We start from the raw sequence: 17222 nt of genomic DNA, 5'->3' as shown, positions 1-17222 counted from the left end.
ACAACAACAACAACAACAAAATGCACGTTAAATGTTCTGATATCTAACAACATCGCGCAGTGTTGTATCTTCTATAAATGTACCCATTCATTAATAAAAAAACTTACTGTAAAAGTCGTAACTTGGTTTCATACAAGTCAACACCAACCTCGGACAATATTACCAGATGCTCGCTAACTCGTGAATAATATTATCCATATAAAATATTATGTAACTAAAATAATAATAATAATAATATGCAACACAATAGCGCTATTCAAATTGTCTATAGTATCATAATTTCGAACGTGTAATATTTTAACTCTAGCACAATAACAATATTAATTGTTGGTGTAGTCAAGTTATTAGAAACAAAAGTTGCTGATATACGTTGTGTGTATACGGTGCAAGATGATTTATGGAGAAAGAGAAGTGCGGACGAAAGAAATTATTTAACTTAAAAGCTTTTCGCTGTTTAGAAAATGGCCCCGGTAACTTTCGTCCATGTTATGTAACATCAACTTAATTATGGGGTTGGTTCGCGCATAAATAAGCGGCAAGGGCGGGGTTGGAGAACAAAGCAAAAAAGAAAATCGTCAATCTCGGGGAATAGCACTTGCCGTATATGTGGAAGTGAATTTATTAAATTATTCATGGGAGACATAATGTGTAATTTTAGGATGGCGATAAAAAAAACCCATAGTTCCACGAGCACCGAGCAACTCGTTAAAATGTAGCGAGTTTGAAAAAAATACATCATAATATTATTATAAGCCAGTGGTGACCAGCGAGTGAATAAATCAAGAGGTTAGTAGACGTCGACTTAATACATTACATTCAAGGTATATGTAAACAAAAATTAAAGGAATTGAATTGTCGAGTGTAATTTTTTTTAAACAAATTTTTCACATCACATTCTATAAGTACTTGCCTAAAACTATTATGACAAAACAATAAAACATAGCTATTCCTTTAATACGTGAGTTTATGTTATGACTATTAAAATTTCACGCTCTACTCTCAATAATTACTTTTAGATATGTGCCAAATGGCAAATATTCTGATTACTATATATGGCGACAACGGTCCTATAATCTATATCAACACAAATAATGTTCTAATCAATCAATTCCAGTTTTAATCCACACCAATAGCTACTATCCACGCGAGTAAATACAACTAAATTTTATATATTTAACCATTCTCGAGGACTCCCTGTCATCTAATTTCAATGTAAACTATCACGAAACTAGGCTTTCTAATTTGAACCGTTGATTATTTTATTTATATTTTATACTTTTGTCTGAATAAATGGAATGGTTGTGCTATATAATATATATTAATATATCATATTTTTAGATTCTGAGCAGAGCGATGGATGTATTGATTTTACGATGATGTGTGTTTTTTAAATGTTTTTTTTTGTGTCTATGTACACGATAAGTAGCCGAAATAATGCTCCCATTTTCAACTTTAGTATCTTGTTCGATAGGAAAGTGAATCAAGTTGATGCATTCGGGAGGTCAAAATTTGAATCTCTCAAAAAAAAATTAGGAAAAACGGAAATTTCCACACAAAATTAGTTATTGACAAAATTGGTTTGGGTTTTTGGTGTAACTCTAAAACAAATAACCATAGGTACATACAATTTTCTCTGAATTTTCTATACACCATAACATTTTTAAAATATTTTTACTTGTTTTTAACTGTTTAAGGATAGTTTTAGTTTCCAATTTTTTTAGGTTTTTTTTCAATAAATGTCAATTAAATTGTATTTGTTGGGTCAAAAAGCGTGAAAATGTAATATAAGGCTTCTGATATATTGTTAGTATTGCAGTTAAAAAACATTTAAAAAACATATTCATAATTTTTTTTTATAAGCATTTAAAGTTCGTATTTTGACAAAATGTATCAAATTAAAAATTTAAAAATGATTTTGTAGTTAAAAATGTATAAAATGTTCAACTTTTATAGCTGAAGATTGAAAATTTAAAACAAGTTTCCACGTAAATAGGCAAATAAATTACTTAGTTCACAATAATATCATCATATATACTCATATATAATGTATATTATATATACTAATATATCATAGGCTGACCGACCGCCTTCGCTCAGAACTGTTTTTCGTATACCATGATATTATATCATTGAATTCAAATTTAACACTATCCATTACAGTGACCCACTTGTAACTTTCTGTACAGCAGAGCGACACCAACTTTCCAACATTTTTTTTATATAAAAGCACTTAAAATCATGAAAACGAACAATTTGTATATTTGATGATAACGTGTCTACCTATAGACTATCAATAGGTATTTTATTGCATAGTGTTGTCACCATTAAACAAAATAAAATCATAAGTAGTGTAAATATAATTCATCTGAATACACCAAAAATGCATCAAATGTATTGGCCAAAATAAATGTTTTTTTTTTTATTCTGTATGGAACGTGTCAGATAATGGTTTTACAACGATGTTTAGTTTTTATATTTTCCTGTGGACAACTTCTCTACCAGAAGGCTTGATTCAATAGGTTCACGTGTACCAAATTTCCGGAAGCAAATTTCATCTATTGGTACTTTTGAAAAGTTGTTTTTAGTTTTTTTTATTTTTCTGCCATTTTTGATAAAAATTCGTAATGAAAAACTATTGAGAAATGTCGAGAAATGCTGAAACAATATTGTCTATTCGCTCGATTATTTCATACAGATTCCAAAAATTAATAATTCATAAATATTCAATAATTTTCAAAATTTTGAAATTTACAACGAATACGTAGTTAAATATTATATTGACATTTTCAATTTTCAATTCTGAGCGAAGCGATGAATGTATTGATTTTACAATAATGTGTGTTTTTTTAAAATTTTTTTTTGTGTCTGTTATTACCTTTTAGGACAGTAAAAGTGCTTGGATTTTCTTCAACAGTAACTTTTCTGATAGGAAAGTAAATCTAGTTGGTACTTTGTTGGAATTTTTATATTAGCATTTTCTATACACCATAACATTTTCCAAATATTTTGAGCTGTTTACGAACATTTTCAGTTTCCATTTTTTTTAGTTTTTTTTTTCTATAAATATCAATACAATTTTATTTGTTGGTTAAAAAAGCTTGATAATTTAATAAAAGGCTCTTAGGTTATTTTTTCAAAGGCAGATGAAAAAAATTAAAAATCCTTAGTCACAGTTTTTCTTATAAGTATTTAAAGTTCAAATCTTGATAAAATACGGATAAATCACGAAAATTAGCAAATTATGATGAGAATTCATAAAAATTTTTCTTTTTAAATCTAAGATTTGAAAATGTACTACAAGATTCCTTATAAGTTTGTTTACCTTTATCAAAAGAAAATGTCTACAAGAAAGTCAAATTAAATTTTTATAAGAGTTTGAAATTCATATTTTTACAACATTTGATATTCACTCGATTTCTCATGTAACGATTTTGGTATTTTGTTGTTATTCAAAAACAAATAATTGTAGATACATGAAAATTTTACTGAATGTTTATATTTTCATTTTCTATACACCATACAATTTTGAAAAAAAATTGAGCTGTTTATGGACATTGTCAGTTTCGAATTTTTTAATTTTTTTTTTTCTATAAATATCAATAAAATGGGTAAAAAAGCGAGAAAATTTAACGCAAGGCTCCTGATATATTGTTGAAAAATATTAAAAATACATAGGCACAATTTTTTTTTATTTTATTTTATTTTTTTATTTTATTTTTTTTTTTTCAAATTCAAATTTTGATAAAATGTATAGTATTTGTAGTTCAAAATTTATAAAATGTTCAACTTTTATAGCTAAAGATTGAAAATTTAAAACAAGGCTCCACGTAAATAGGTTATATATAAATTACTTTATTTACAATAATATCATCAAATATACTTGGTAATATCATAGGCTGACTGACCTTTTTCGCTCAGAATCGTTTTTCTTTTACAATTTCGGGCTCTTTTATGAATATATTTGACTTTAAGAATCTTACGTACTACTTTATGTTTATTACTTTGTTTGGTATTCCGATATAATGTTAAACATACTGAATACAGAATACATAACTAACATTAATAATTATTAAATAACTATGTGTATATTATACATGTTATGTTGCATAATATATCAAAGCTCTGTAAGAATTGTTGTATTGAATCCAATTCATCTATTACAGTAACCTTAATCAATTATGACATATACTCAAAAAATTGCTATTCAGCAATATTCAAGCACCCCAATTTTTGTTTTTTTTCCAAAAACTTTTTCATGTCAAAACTAATAAATTAACTTACTCCTATAAAAGTTTCAAAACATTTTGCATAATGAATCATTACTGTGAATGATAATTTCTTTTATTTTTAATTTTTCAACTAAGACATCGCCTTTAACATTTTCTATTTATGAAATAATAATTATATTTAAAATGCTGTTAATATTTTTTTAGGCCATAGCTATTACAGTGTCTATACTTCATATATTGTAGTTTCATTTTAATTCAATAATGGTCACGGTATATAAACACATTTTTTCATTTTTAACTTCTAGGGAATTTGCAAATAGTATCTAATTTATACTTCGATGGGCCAAAAGTAGACTACATTCCATTACTTCAAATTACTTTTCAAAATTATCGGGAAAAACAATAACAAAACTATATAAAAACGAGAGTTTACGTAGACCCAGTTTTCGACAAAATCGATTTTGTTACATTGTTTTAATTCAAAAAAAATATTTGTGGAGACTTTTTTAGACTTTTTGATTTTTTTATTCAATGTATGTACCTACAACACAAGTTTTGTTTGAGATTAGAAAGCCTTTTGAATTGAATTCAAGATGTCTCTCATGTCTTCATGTGGCATTTTTTTTTTTTAAGTTTGGCGTTAAATCACATTCATTTTTTCATTAGCGTTTGAGTTTATAATTCTTAAGAAATTCCACGAAATCATTTTTTAGACGAAAAGGCTTACATACCGTCTCCGCTCGTAATCATTTTCCATCTTATACAATTAACTATCATTGAATTCATATTTTTACACATCAGTTACAACGAAATACTCACTTTTGATAAACTATGAAAATAAAATAAAATTCATATATAAATAAAAAAAAGAGTAAATAAGTGAAAAAAGTTTATTAAACTGTAAGGTATAATTTAACTGTTACAAATATTTACTATTTTAATAATAATTTCTTTTTATTATAAATAATTATATTTCTTTTATTATTTATGAAAATTTTTTTTTCTTTATTGAGCTTGAGCCCGGAAACTTAGGCCATTAGCTGTTGGTGTGTTTTTTTTTTGTTTTTTTGTAGGTTGTAAGTAGGAGGAGGAACGGTTGAAAACATTTTCATAAATGTTTTGCATTTGTGGCAAGGATTCGTTGCTAAAAATCCCGGGTGGTCACCCATCCGGGAACTAGCAACGCCAGCCGTTACATACACTCAGTGCGTTTCCGCAGTTAAGTGTACCTACGTACTGCGCCACACCAAACCTCATTTATAATAATAATTATAAATTACAATTATTGTTTTTTTACAAATTACAAGCATTTCAATACTTCTTGATATTCTTATTTAAAATTATACTGTTTATAATGTAGTATATTATTGTACACGTATAAATAAAACGCTATATAACGCCATTGTTTAAGTTCAATTTTAATGATTGATGAATATTACAACAAATATTTACTTATACAAATGTATTTATTTTAATAAAATGCACCAGCAAATGTTGAGTATGAAATATAAAACTCATCCCATAAAATGAACTTACAATTCATAATATCCAAGAAAAATATAAATAAAAAAAATACTTAATAAATGAAAGATTTTAACTTCATTCATTACATATTAGTACTTTATCTTGGTAGTAATCATTGATATAAATATATTTATTTATTCATTATTCAACAATGTTTTAAACTCATAATCCCACAAAAAAAATATAATAAAAGGGAACAAAGTAATATTATTTAATAATCTCACAACACGATAAAAAAAAAATATAAGTGGACTGTTGTATACAGTTTCTTATTATTATTGTGTTACTAGGGTCCATATTTTCAGTATGTGTTGTTGAAGACACCTTGAGATCAGTGTAATAAATTCAGATGTAGATGTATTTTTTGTTTTTATGATATATTTTCTCTTCATCCTCGTCGTTACGTCGTATCACAATTTATATAGGTGTATGTATTTATATAAAAAAAAAATAAATAAAAATTATGAGAAACACGGCTGATATTACTATGGTTATTGCTTGTAACGTTATGTGTATAAAACTTTCAAGGATAATATTATCCTTGATAACACATCCCAGTGTCGGATCGTATCGACGACGTACATATACGCACTCGGTTGAAATTAACGGGGAAGTAAGGTCGTAAATCTCGTATGGACATCAAATGAATAGCTATCGTATAACGAAGAAGAAGGGTAAACGTTTTCTCACATAATTCCGGATAAGGTCTGCAGATAAATATCAACCCTCCGGGCTCCGGGACATTTTTTGCTCATTTTGGGTTTTATATTTATCATGTATTTTTTTTTCAAACTACCTATCCAACAAATAAATTAGATCCAATGACATTTAGTTATGCACATTTTGTACCTAGTCAGTTCTCTGATATACTCCAAAGTATCAGGTATAAAATCCTAAATATAAATTTTCACAAATTCAATAATATAAAAAAACAAACTGATAATGCAATATTACGCACAGACGGTGTTGATTAAGATTATTATAAAAAAATAGACAAAAAATGAATAATTAATGACAAATTTGTTCGTTGTGCCAATCAATAATTAACGATCTGTGTATTATGAATAAAGTTAAAATATAAAGTACTAAGTAAACACCAAACATATTTCACAAATTTGATCAAAGTTAAACACAAATGTATGTACAAAAAAAAAACTTACGATTGTAACTAAATGTCAATATTTTAAACAAGTGCAGTTACTGTATTGTTTATTACTGCTCGTGTGAACATTAATATATTTTATTTTCTCACACTAACCGCGATAATTATTTTCAATTTTTCCATTTTATTTTCCAACATGACACGACTTAACGAGGTTTTAATTAATATAATTAGGTAATATTATGATATTATTTTCAATAAAAAAAATCTCGTAACTAGGTCTTACGACAATAGAACCTTGAATATCGGTTTCTATAATAGGGCTTCCCATACAAATATATTACAAAAAAGGTCAGGAGAAAATTCCTTTACTTTACTTTTGTGTAAACGTATCAATATACACGTAGGTTCGGACTTCTGAACAAACCTATTAGTTTGACAATGATATGTGTGTATATATGTTTTTAAGAATTTTAATGAAGTTTTCAAATTTAACACAACAATGGTACCTTAAAATAGGTCATTTAATTAGAGCTGGTATATTTTTTTTTAAACCTGTGTTTAACAAAACACCAATTTGCTTATAAGGAATTAAGGTGTTTTTTTCTTGTTAAATGTTCTATTCTAAGGACTGTTATTTAAATGCTGGCATTTATTTCAAATGAGAAATCCCCACAAAATATTGAAAATAAATTGTAAACATTTTCATAGTCGTTTTAAGTTCAAATTTTAACAACATTTGTCAAAATCACAAAAACGTGTATATTATTTTTAGTTGAAAATATATTTTTGTAGCTAAGGCTTAAGCTATTGAACACAAGATTCCTCATAAGTTTTCCTCAAAGCATCAGCTATAAATCCAAACATTTAAATTTAAACTTCAAATAAGATAGAAAAAATTAACATTATAACAAAAAATAACATTATTTCCTTTAATTATTTTAGTTGTTTTTTTTGTAATTGAATAAATATTAATCGCAGAGACATGAAACATTTTTTCATATATATTTTCGTATATTATTGTTTATAATAGACAGGTGGAGTTCACTAAATATTTCAACTAATTTTAAACTATTTATACAAAAAAACATATTTCAACCGTTATACTGTTCGTCAGTAATAAATTATAAGTTAATAACAACAATACATCATAAAATATTATAATTATAATTATTTAAAATGGGAGACATTCTTGAAAAAAAAAAACAGTTCAACTAACCGCATTCTAATGAAACAATAATAAGTTGGAAAATCTCCTTAGAAGAGACAACCATAAACTTGTTGATGTATGTTTCCTGTTCAAAGTCGTTGATTATGATATGTAATGAACTATCATTGAATTTAAACTTATAATATTATAATTATTAAATTGATCTAATCAATGGTGAAATTCATTCTAATTTGTCTACGAAAAATGTGTAATTTTCTTTAAAATACTTATAATTAATATAAACACACATATTGTATTGTAAATAAAATGTATTTATATTTTAATTGATAATTTTTTTTTTCATTTAGCTATACATACAATATTATAGTTATAATAGGTTGTCTCAAATTAAAAATCTTATTTACTAATTTAAATAAATAGATATTTAAGTTACCTGTGTAACGATTTCACGTTCTATAATCAGCTAAAAATTTAATTTTGGACACTATTAATGTTTTTATTTAAAAAAAAAACCATCATTATTAATGCTGATAAGTATTTATGATAAGTTGTATAAATTGGATTGTCTTTTACTAACAACTAAAAACCTTTAAAAAAAATAATAATAAATAAATATATTTGAGTAGTTCCAATAAATAAATAAATAACCTTCTTTTTTTCGATCGCTAAACATAGGTAAGTGCATAGTGCTATGAAAACAGTGATAAGTTTCAATAGAGAAATAATACAAAAATAAATTGTATGGATACGGTTCGTAACTGACAAGAGTATTATAATGTCGAGAAAAACAAACTCATACGTCAATGGTCTAAGACAATCTACCTTACAGTTTAATAACGTATAAGAGAATGATATATTGTTTACTCCGTCCATAACTTTATGGGGAAGTTTTTGAAATTCAAAACATAAACACTTAACCTCATTGAACGAACGATTCAACTTTATTGGTTAACTTTTAACTACATCATAACATAATAAAGAAAATCGACTCTAACAATATAGATATCGATATTATTATCCAACGAATAAATTTCAAGAAAAGTGAAAACCATTTACGTGTACAAATAATAAAACTATTATATTTATCAGGACTATAATAATAACTGTGTGAATTATATTCTACTATAATAAATTACAGTTAAATTTATAATTACTCGACATAGTGTAAATAAATTGTATTTTGAAACACGACACGAATCCACTATGTGTGCAACTAAGTGTAAAAATGAGTGAGAAGTGAAATATTTTTAAATATCCAAATACAATGACATGACGTTAACTAACGTTTGACATGTTTTTAACTACAAATAGGTAGTTTGATTAAAAAAAATTAAACATTATTAATTATACTTTTTTTTTTTTTGTATAGATCCAGGAATTCACTGGAAATTCAAAACAGTAAGTATTGAAATGTGATTTTGAATAGACATATAAAATCATGAGTCCAAATAATTTTTATAACTCAACAACATATTTTGTACATATACCTATTCAACCAGAAATTAAGTTAAAATAATAATATATAAACCTATGGTTAAGTTTAATAAAATCGTGTTATATTTTTAATCACTATACAAATTGTTTAGAATATGTCCTTTGTGCTGTATAAAAATTACTTTGAACATGAACAATTTAAAAGTAATCCATTTTTTCGCGTGTCAAATGAACCACAAATTATTATATTTTGAGTAAACAATGGGTTCAATAATGATTATTCGGTTCATCAAAAGATAGTAATATTACTATAACTTATATTATAACATCAGATTCAATGAACAATTTCTAAAAATTAATGTAAATACTTTACTTATTATAATGCCAGCGTATAAAGAAAAAAAACATATATGTTAAAAAAATATTTATTATTTATTTAATATTATTGTATTATTAGTTCTATAGTTTCTATAGCTCCTTTTTCTGTAGTTTATTCGTCTGTTATTCAAAATTAATTAATGCAATAAGTAACGTAAGATAATATTATGAGTGCCTGCGTCTAATAATACAATTATTATTATATCACAATATTTTATTTCTTAAATAATGGTCAACGGATTTTTTATGAAAATTTGATATTCCGAACAAATATTTATGTCTGTTATTTTAAATATTATTATGCTCATCGTGGCCCTCAAGAAATTTTCTAAGAATAAAGTCTAGTTGGTACATTTAAAGAAGGAAAAAAAATATTGAAAAAAATCCTAAATAACTGCTTAAACTGAGGTTCTCTCGTTATAACTATTTCAAAACAATAAATTATCATATTTTTTTTTATTCATATTGTTTTGGGACTTTAACAGTCAACCAACTATGAGTTATAATTATTTGGTACCTATTTGAAATTAGTTAATAGAAAATATTGTCAAAGCAGTTTAGTGAATTATTGCTGTGATTATGGGATTGTAATACTTGCACGAATGGTAAGTTCATTGAAAAACATGGAAACCCAGTAGTTTAGAGTTTTTTCCGTCAGGATAACATCAGAATACCTCAAAATTAAACGTCGACATTTTCGGGGAAATAAATAACAAAAATAAGGTACATATATATTTTATTACTTTGAGAATAATATCAAATGTAATGGTTATTTTTTTTTATTCCATTACTATTATTATTTTTATATGTTTACGTCTGTTTTTTTAACGAAATAAAAAATATCATACATACATATATATATATTTTCAGAATTGATCTATGACACATGTCACGTTTGAGGAATTAAATTCGCGTATAAAACAAAGAATATAAAATAAATACTCGTATAATATACCGTGGAGATGTATACACCACTAACCAGAGAGTTTCATGAATACATCTTAAGTGTCAGTAGCTGGTTTTTCAATCCTTGCGCGAGAACTATGGGTTTGGTTTAATAGTTTTTAGGACTTTATATTTTCACGTACAATGCACTTAAAGTCTATAAACTATATTAACAATTTCCACGGAATATCTAAAACTATTTTTATTCTTAACACGTATAAACGTATAAGTACAATTATTTCAATAAACATATTATTGAGAAATTGTTCAATTCTCCAGATCACCCAATCAATTCAAACATCCAACACCCTCTATTGTTTTGGTATATGTACTGATACTTGTATGAAATTCATGATGTAAACTCGTTATGGATTTCATGAGAATTCATTAACTCAATTTTTATTATTATATACGAATTCTCAAAATATTTTTTTAACCCACATGTAATCAACACAGATACAATAACATAGTATACCTACCGAGTTAGTATGTACTACTAAGCATGATTAGGTACCCACATTTTTTACATTAATAATTAATTTATTCAAATTTTGTTTTTCTGAATTTTCAAATATCTTTAGACTATTTTTCAATTTCATTTAATATACTACGACCAAGTTTACAAACAAATAATATTATTTTTAATATTAATCGAATAACCATACCATAATCCATATATATGCCTCATATCTCACAAACCTATTATCGTGGACATAATAATATTATCCTTAGTGCACAAAGTTAAACACAAAAACTATTCGTTCATATTTTGATTCTGATACGTAAAAATGTTCAAAAATATTATCGGCTAATTAATTTACAGTAAAAAACTGTGGTTCTCATTATAAAAACAGAAGTTTGTATCTCCAAAGGATACTCCTTAAGTAGTACAAAAAATGAAAGTACGGTCTATATATAGGTATATTTAAAAATTCCAAAAATCAGATTTAATTAAAGAACAATTAGGGTGAGTATCTTTTGGTTAATCATCCTGTATACTATATTATACTAGCTGAAAAAAGATTCAATTTCCACCAGGAATATCAAGATCCCTGTTTTACAACCTCTTTAGAAAGCGGATATCGGAAAATCCTTTCCCATTGCACGTCTAAATTATTAGATAAACCACTCTTCCAAATGTCCAGATCGTACGTTTTGTAGTTTTTGAAATGAAGCGATGTATTAGTGGTACTTTGATTTTATATAATGTATAGATAGATAATAATAATAATAATAATAATAACAATAATGTAACACAACGGTTTTATTCTGGATTTTATGACATTAAATTCTTCTAAAAACATTTAAGTACACACAATCTTAAACTTGTTGAGTAGGAATATAAAATAAATAATACAATGGTCGAACTCCCATAGAATATAACATAATATATATTATTTTATTAGTTTTTTACGATGCTGAGTGCAAAGGAAAATTTTTTCTTGCAAAAAGTTTGTATTACAGAAAATATATATCATTTATTTAATTGATTAATCGTACACTTATTAGCTACAAAAACTGTGTCGTTTTAGAACGAAACGAGTTTAATAATTGACAATAATCATCGTTTGGTTACATTAGACATAAACTGAACATTGCCGAACAATTGGAACAGATTGTATTTTTCTAACTATACAAACTTTAATTGGACATCATTTACGCTTGGTCGAAGAAAACAAGATATCGTATTTTGTCTGTACATTTTTTGAAAGCTTCGTCTATGTTATACAAGACAATATTGGTCCCAGTGGAATTTATTGTTCGACAAATAATATGATACGAATACGGTCATTATCGTCTAATGATGGTTGTCGATGGGAAATGTATTTTTTGATCGGACACTTTTTTTTTGTTTCGCCTTTCCGTTTATTGTCCCTTCAAAGAAAACGAAACGTTCGTATTACAATTATAAACAATAAACGAATATCTTGTGATACATAACATAAAGTCCCAATCAAAGGATAGAAACACGTTTAAGAATATTGTTAGGTAAGAACATTTTTCGTAAAAATTAATACAATTATATTGTTATTTGTTAACTAAATTTATGACTTCTGACGGGTCTAACATAATAATTATTTGATTTCAACTATAGGAACGTCATTAAATGGACATTTATTTTCCTATTTCCATACAATTTATTTATAGTGAACACAAAACATATATCAATTAAAATGATCAATTTACGTTAAGCGTATTATATTTTTTCATATTCACATTATCGCCCAACTACTCCACTGGATGTATACATAGTATACACTCAAAACGTATGTCAAAAAATAGCGAATAATAGAAAATTGGTTTTAAAATTTAGCTAATCCAAGTTCAGATAGCCCACACACTTTTGATATTTTTATTTTTATAAGATTTTTATTGTATTCATCATCTAGCCATATACAATATTACGAATAAGTATATAATTAATTATGAGACTGGTGACTGCAGTGCAGGATTTAGTGGGAGTGCAATGCGCCGAGTCATCAAGGCTGAGTTAGTTTTATCCTAGTATATATTATTTACCCGGGAGGTAAAAATATCCCAGTGTTATTTTAGTGGTGCTAAACCCTATAGACCCCTATAAACCGGGGAAAAAAATTAGAATTGTATTATAATATTATGTTATTGATAATGATGGCTATAAATTTACTTTTCAAAAGTTTTTAAACAATAATATCCAATGATGGTCGTCTTTAAAACATAAGTGTAAATCATATTCATATTAATGACAATCCCCCTCATCCATCCTATCCATAAAAGTGAGAAGCATGTTGTACCTAATTTTTAATTATTATTGCGGACGCAACTTAGATATTTCGTGGGAAAACCGTGAACGCCATTTGACCAAATAAATAACTTTTGTGCACAACTTAAATGCGCCGATTATATAATAACTATAGGGACTTTTGATTATATCAACCTAACTACTAACCAAACTTTTTTTCCACCAAGTATATAGAAAGTAACGTAGTCAATCCTCGGCTTTCTCAGTGAGTAAAATGTCATAAGTTAATTGACCAACATCCCTAGAGTTCAGTTCTAAAAATAAGGACGTATCCTAAAACTTATGCATGCGTGTGTGGGTTTAAAATTTGCATACTAATAACAATATCTAACGTATCCTATAGCCAAATTGTTAATCTACATAAAAGTATGTTGCTTAGAGAAATTTGATTTACGGTTATATATTTAACACAGTTTTCAATTTTATGTTGCATTTTTGCATATAAAAAAACAACATTATGAACATAGAATTGTATTTGTTTGTGGTTTTTTTTTAATATTATGTTACTTAAGTATCAACCAACCTTCATAAACACTCGTAACTTTGAAAATCCGAAAGAAAATGTTTATTTTCATTCGCGTGAAGATATATAGCTCACATATTCATAAATGTATTTTGTATATTTAAAATAAAAATGATAATATATTTGGTTAAAAGGGATTGTAAAACAATTTTTTTTTAATAAAATGTATAAAAAAAAAAACCATAAATAAAAACAAAATGCGTAGAAAAGTTTTAGATTTTACTTTAAAACGATAAAATCTTATGAATATATTAAAGTGGGCTATTATACGTTTTTGCCATCTTTTAACATAATAAAAGCTCGTCACTCTCATAATGGTATTATAACCATCCAAAATACCAAAATGTATTTATATTTTACTTCAACAAATAGGTATATTGTATCTTTCAGATACATTAAAATACGAAATAATTTAGAATCTTTCCTGCGTCTAAATAATAAACTTAATTATTTTCAACCTTTTTGTTGGTTTAGGAACGAAATTGGTATTTATTTAAGTAAATAAAAAAAATCCGTTTAATTAATTTAGGAAAATATAGCGGGGAACCATGACAGGTCAGCCAAGTTCACCTGAGACTGATTAAAAAATTACAGTATTTGTTTGGAAACGTAGAAAAAAAATTGAATAACTCAAAAATCAAATTTTATTATTATAAAATATTATTTTTTAAATTTATTCAAAAACAAAAAAAAACATTATTTTCGTTTAAATTTCAATAACCAGAACTAGATATCACATTTTGTAGACATCGTTTATGATATAATTTGTAATACATAATTATAAATATTAGGTAGGTAATGTATAATAATATCGATTTGAGCATTTTAATTTTCTTATCTGAGTACATTCATATTGTGCAATTTGTTTTTAAAACGTTAATATTATTTTTTGATAAATTAAGATTTTAAATATTTTTTTTTCAATTTACTTATCACTCTTTTATAATATTTTATTAAAACAACAGAAATGCACGATTTAAATTTATATTAATTATACGTCATGACGATTACGAAAAGGTAAAATACATATTTTCTAGAAAAACATTACGTTATGATAATATTTTTACGTAATTAGAGTCATTATAAAATAACATTTTTGAGAAAAAATGATAATTTTTACAGTCATCATTTTTAAGTTTTTACTTTTTTGAATGACTGCATAAAATACGTTTATTTTTTAGTAAAATCGGTCTTTACCTTTAAAATAATCACTTTTAATATATACATTTATATATTACATATAAAAATAGTTGCCAAATTACATTTTCTTTAACACATTTTATAAGATAATATACAGCTTTAAAACAATAACAGATAAGGTTTTTCGTAAGCTGTTGTATCTTATAACCTTTTATTTCGAATTAAGAATAGAATAGGTAGGTACTTTAATTAATTTTGTATATTATATAACATTTTAATTAATTCCTCAGTTTGATTACAATTAAATACAAGACGCAAGATTGGATATGGGTTACAAATACTTTATCCAGAACGTTAAGAAATGTTTTTACAATGAACTCCAAATAATAATACAAATCTTTTATCTCAAAATGTACAAAATATCTACATTTATAACTTACTTGAATTAAGATTTTTTTTTACGTTTAATTTATATATCTTCTTAAAACGGCCAACGCCACATTATAATTTACAAAATGAATTATTTTTTTTTAATTCACAATTTTACCATCTATTTACATTATTCGTTTTTTGTTTGTATCTAAATTAACAATCAGTTCAGTTTGGTTTGTTTTAGTAAATGTGTGATTGTATTAGTTGGTTGGATTTAAAGGTTCATAAAGGATATGGTAAAATTGTTCGACTATGTTTTTTTTTTCTTCCTGGTTCGAATATTCTATTAATATAATACGTTTGACTGTTTCTTGGATTTTTCATTAGCCATAAGATATACATGAGTGATCTAAGTATGCTCTAGCTAATCTTAATTCATTCAATAACTTTTTTTCAAAATCATTAAAAATAAAATTAATCGATTAAGATTATTTTAGATTATTTTTATTTAGTATAACTATTTAATATAGCCTATTAGGTACCTAACTTAACATATTTACTATGATAACATAATTTAAAAAACTTTTCATGTAGACTAACATTTTTTTAACTTGAATAAATATTCTTTTTAGGTATTATTGTTTTTTTTTTAATAAGTCAGACTTTTTAAATGCAACGTTATAATAATTTAAAACGGATCTATCTGCGACACGTTATTTCGATTTCTTTTATAATGATACTTCAGATCTTCTAAATCCTAGAAGACCTTCGCTGTACAATTTTATTCCAGTGTTTGATAACGAAAAACCACTATTTAACACTTTAATAATAATTATTATTAGTTCGTCCTTTTAACTTCATATTTCCAATATAATTTATGTTTGACGTAATGATAATACAGAGTAAATGGTTAAGCTACCTATTTATACAACTATAAACACACCACACACATACTCAAAGGACTCGACGTGACTTTATTTTCATGACTTTTTTTCCTACGGATATACCTTCCTTCAATCACTCAAAACCTCTCTACGATAATGCAATTCGTAACCGGCACAAAACGGTCAATATTAGGAGTGGTTTTGTTGATCGTCGACGACAATGCGTCTACACCAATTTTATACCATCGTCAAGTTCAAAACGTTGTGCTTTGCCAACTTTGACCACATAAACTCAATTACACTAAATAGATTATAAACGTTAATGTACTAAATATCATACAATCAAAATTGACGAACGTTTTGATGATTCAAAATTAATTTTAAATTATTATCTTTAGGCCATTTTAAATGTGACGTATTTTATACTTCTGTTCTATTTAATTTCTATATGATTGATAGCGCATTGTTAAAAATTGCCATATAAACATTGCCATTTGCATTAACGAGAATTTTGTGTACCTATATGTGTCACACGGGCGAAGATATTATTTTACCGTCTTATAAAGCTAAAAATTACAATGAATACATATTAAACATTTAGATTCCAGCAGTGTATTCAAATAACTATTATCAGATTAAATTTCATAGATCAATTCTAAATATAACATTTTGTTACAGAATTAATTAACAACATCATGTTTTTTTATTCAGTCGATTCTGGTTTAAATATTATTTTAG

The 17222-nt window shown here is 25.8% G+C and overlaps 1 protein-coding gene across 2 annotated transcripts in view; it reads left to right on the top strand.

Annotated features, from left to right (window-relative positions):
• Positions 1-17222, top strand: part of LOC132950583 (uncharacterized) — a 124995-nt gene that overhangs the window by 25553 nt on the left and 82220 nt on the right. Inside the window, exon 2 of one of the 2 annotated variants that reach the window (XM_061022097.1) lies at positions 9396-9424. The exons of the other annotated variant lie outside the window; for it this stretch is intronic. The gene's annotated coding sequence lies outside the window, so the exon portion shown is untranslated. The remainder of the gene's footprint in view (positions 1-9395; positions 9425-17222) is intronic. 2 annotated transcript variants of the gene reach the window in all.

Source organism: Metopolophium dirhodum, chromosome 8, assembly GCF_019925205.1.
Source record: "Metopolophium dirhodum isolate CAU chromosome 8, ASM1992520v1, whole genome shotgun sequence".
NCBI lineage: Eukaryota > Metazoa > Arthropoda > Insecta > Hemiptera > Aphididae > Metopolophium > Metopolophium dirhodum.
Note: the sequence above shows the minus strand (reverse complement) of the source record. Positions and strands in the feature narration are given on the sequence as shown.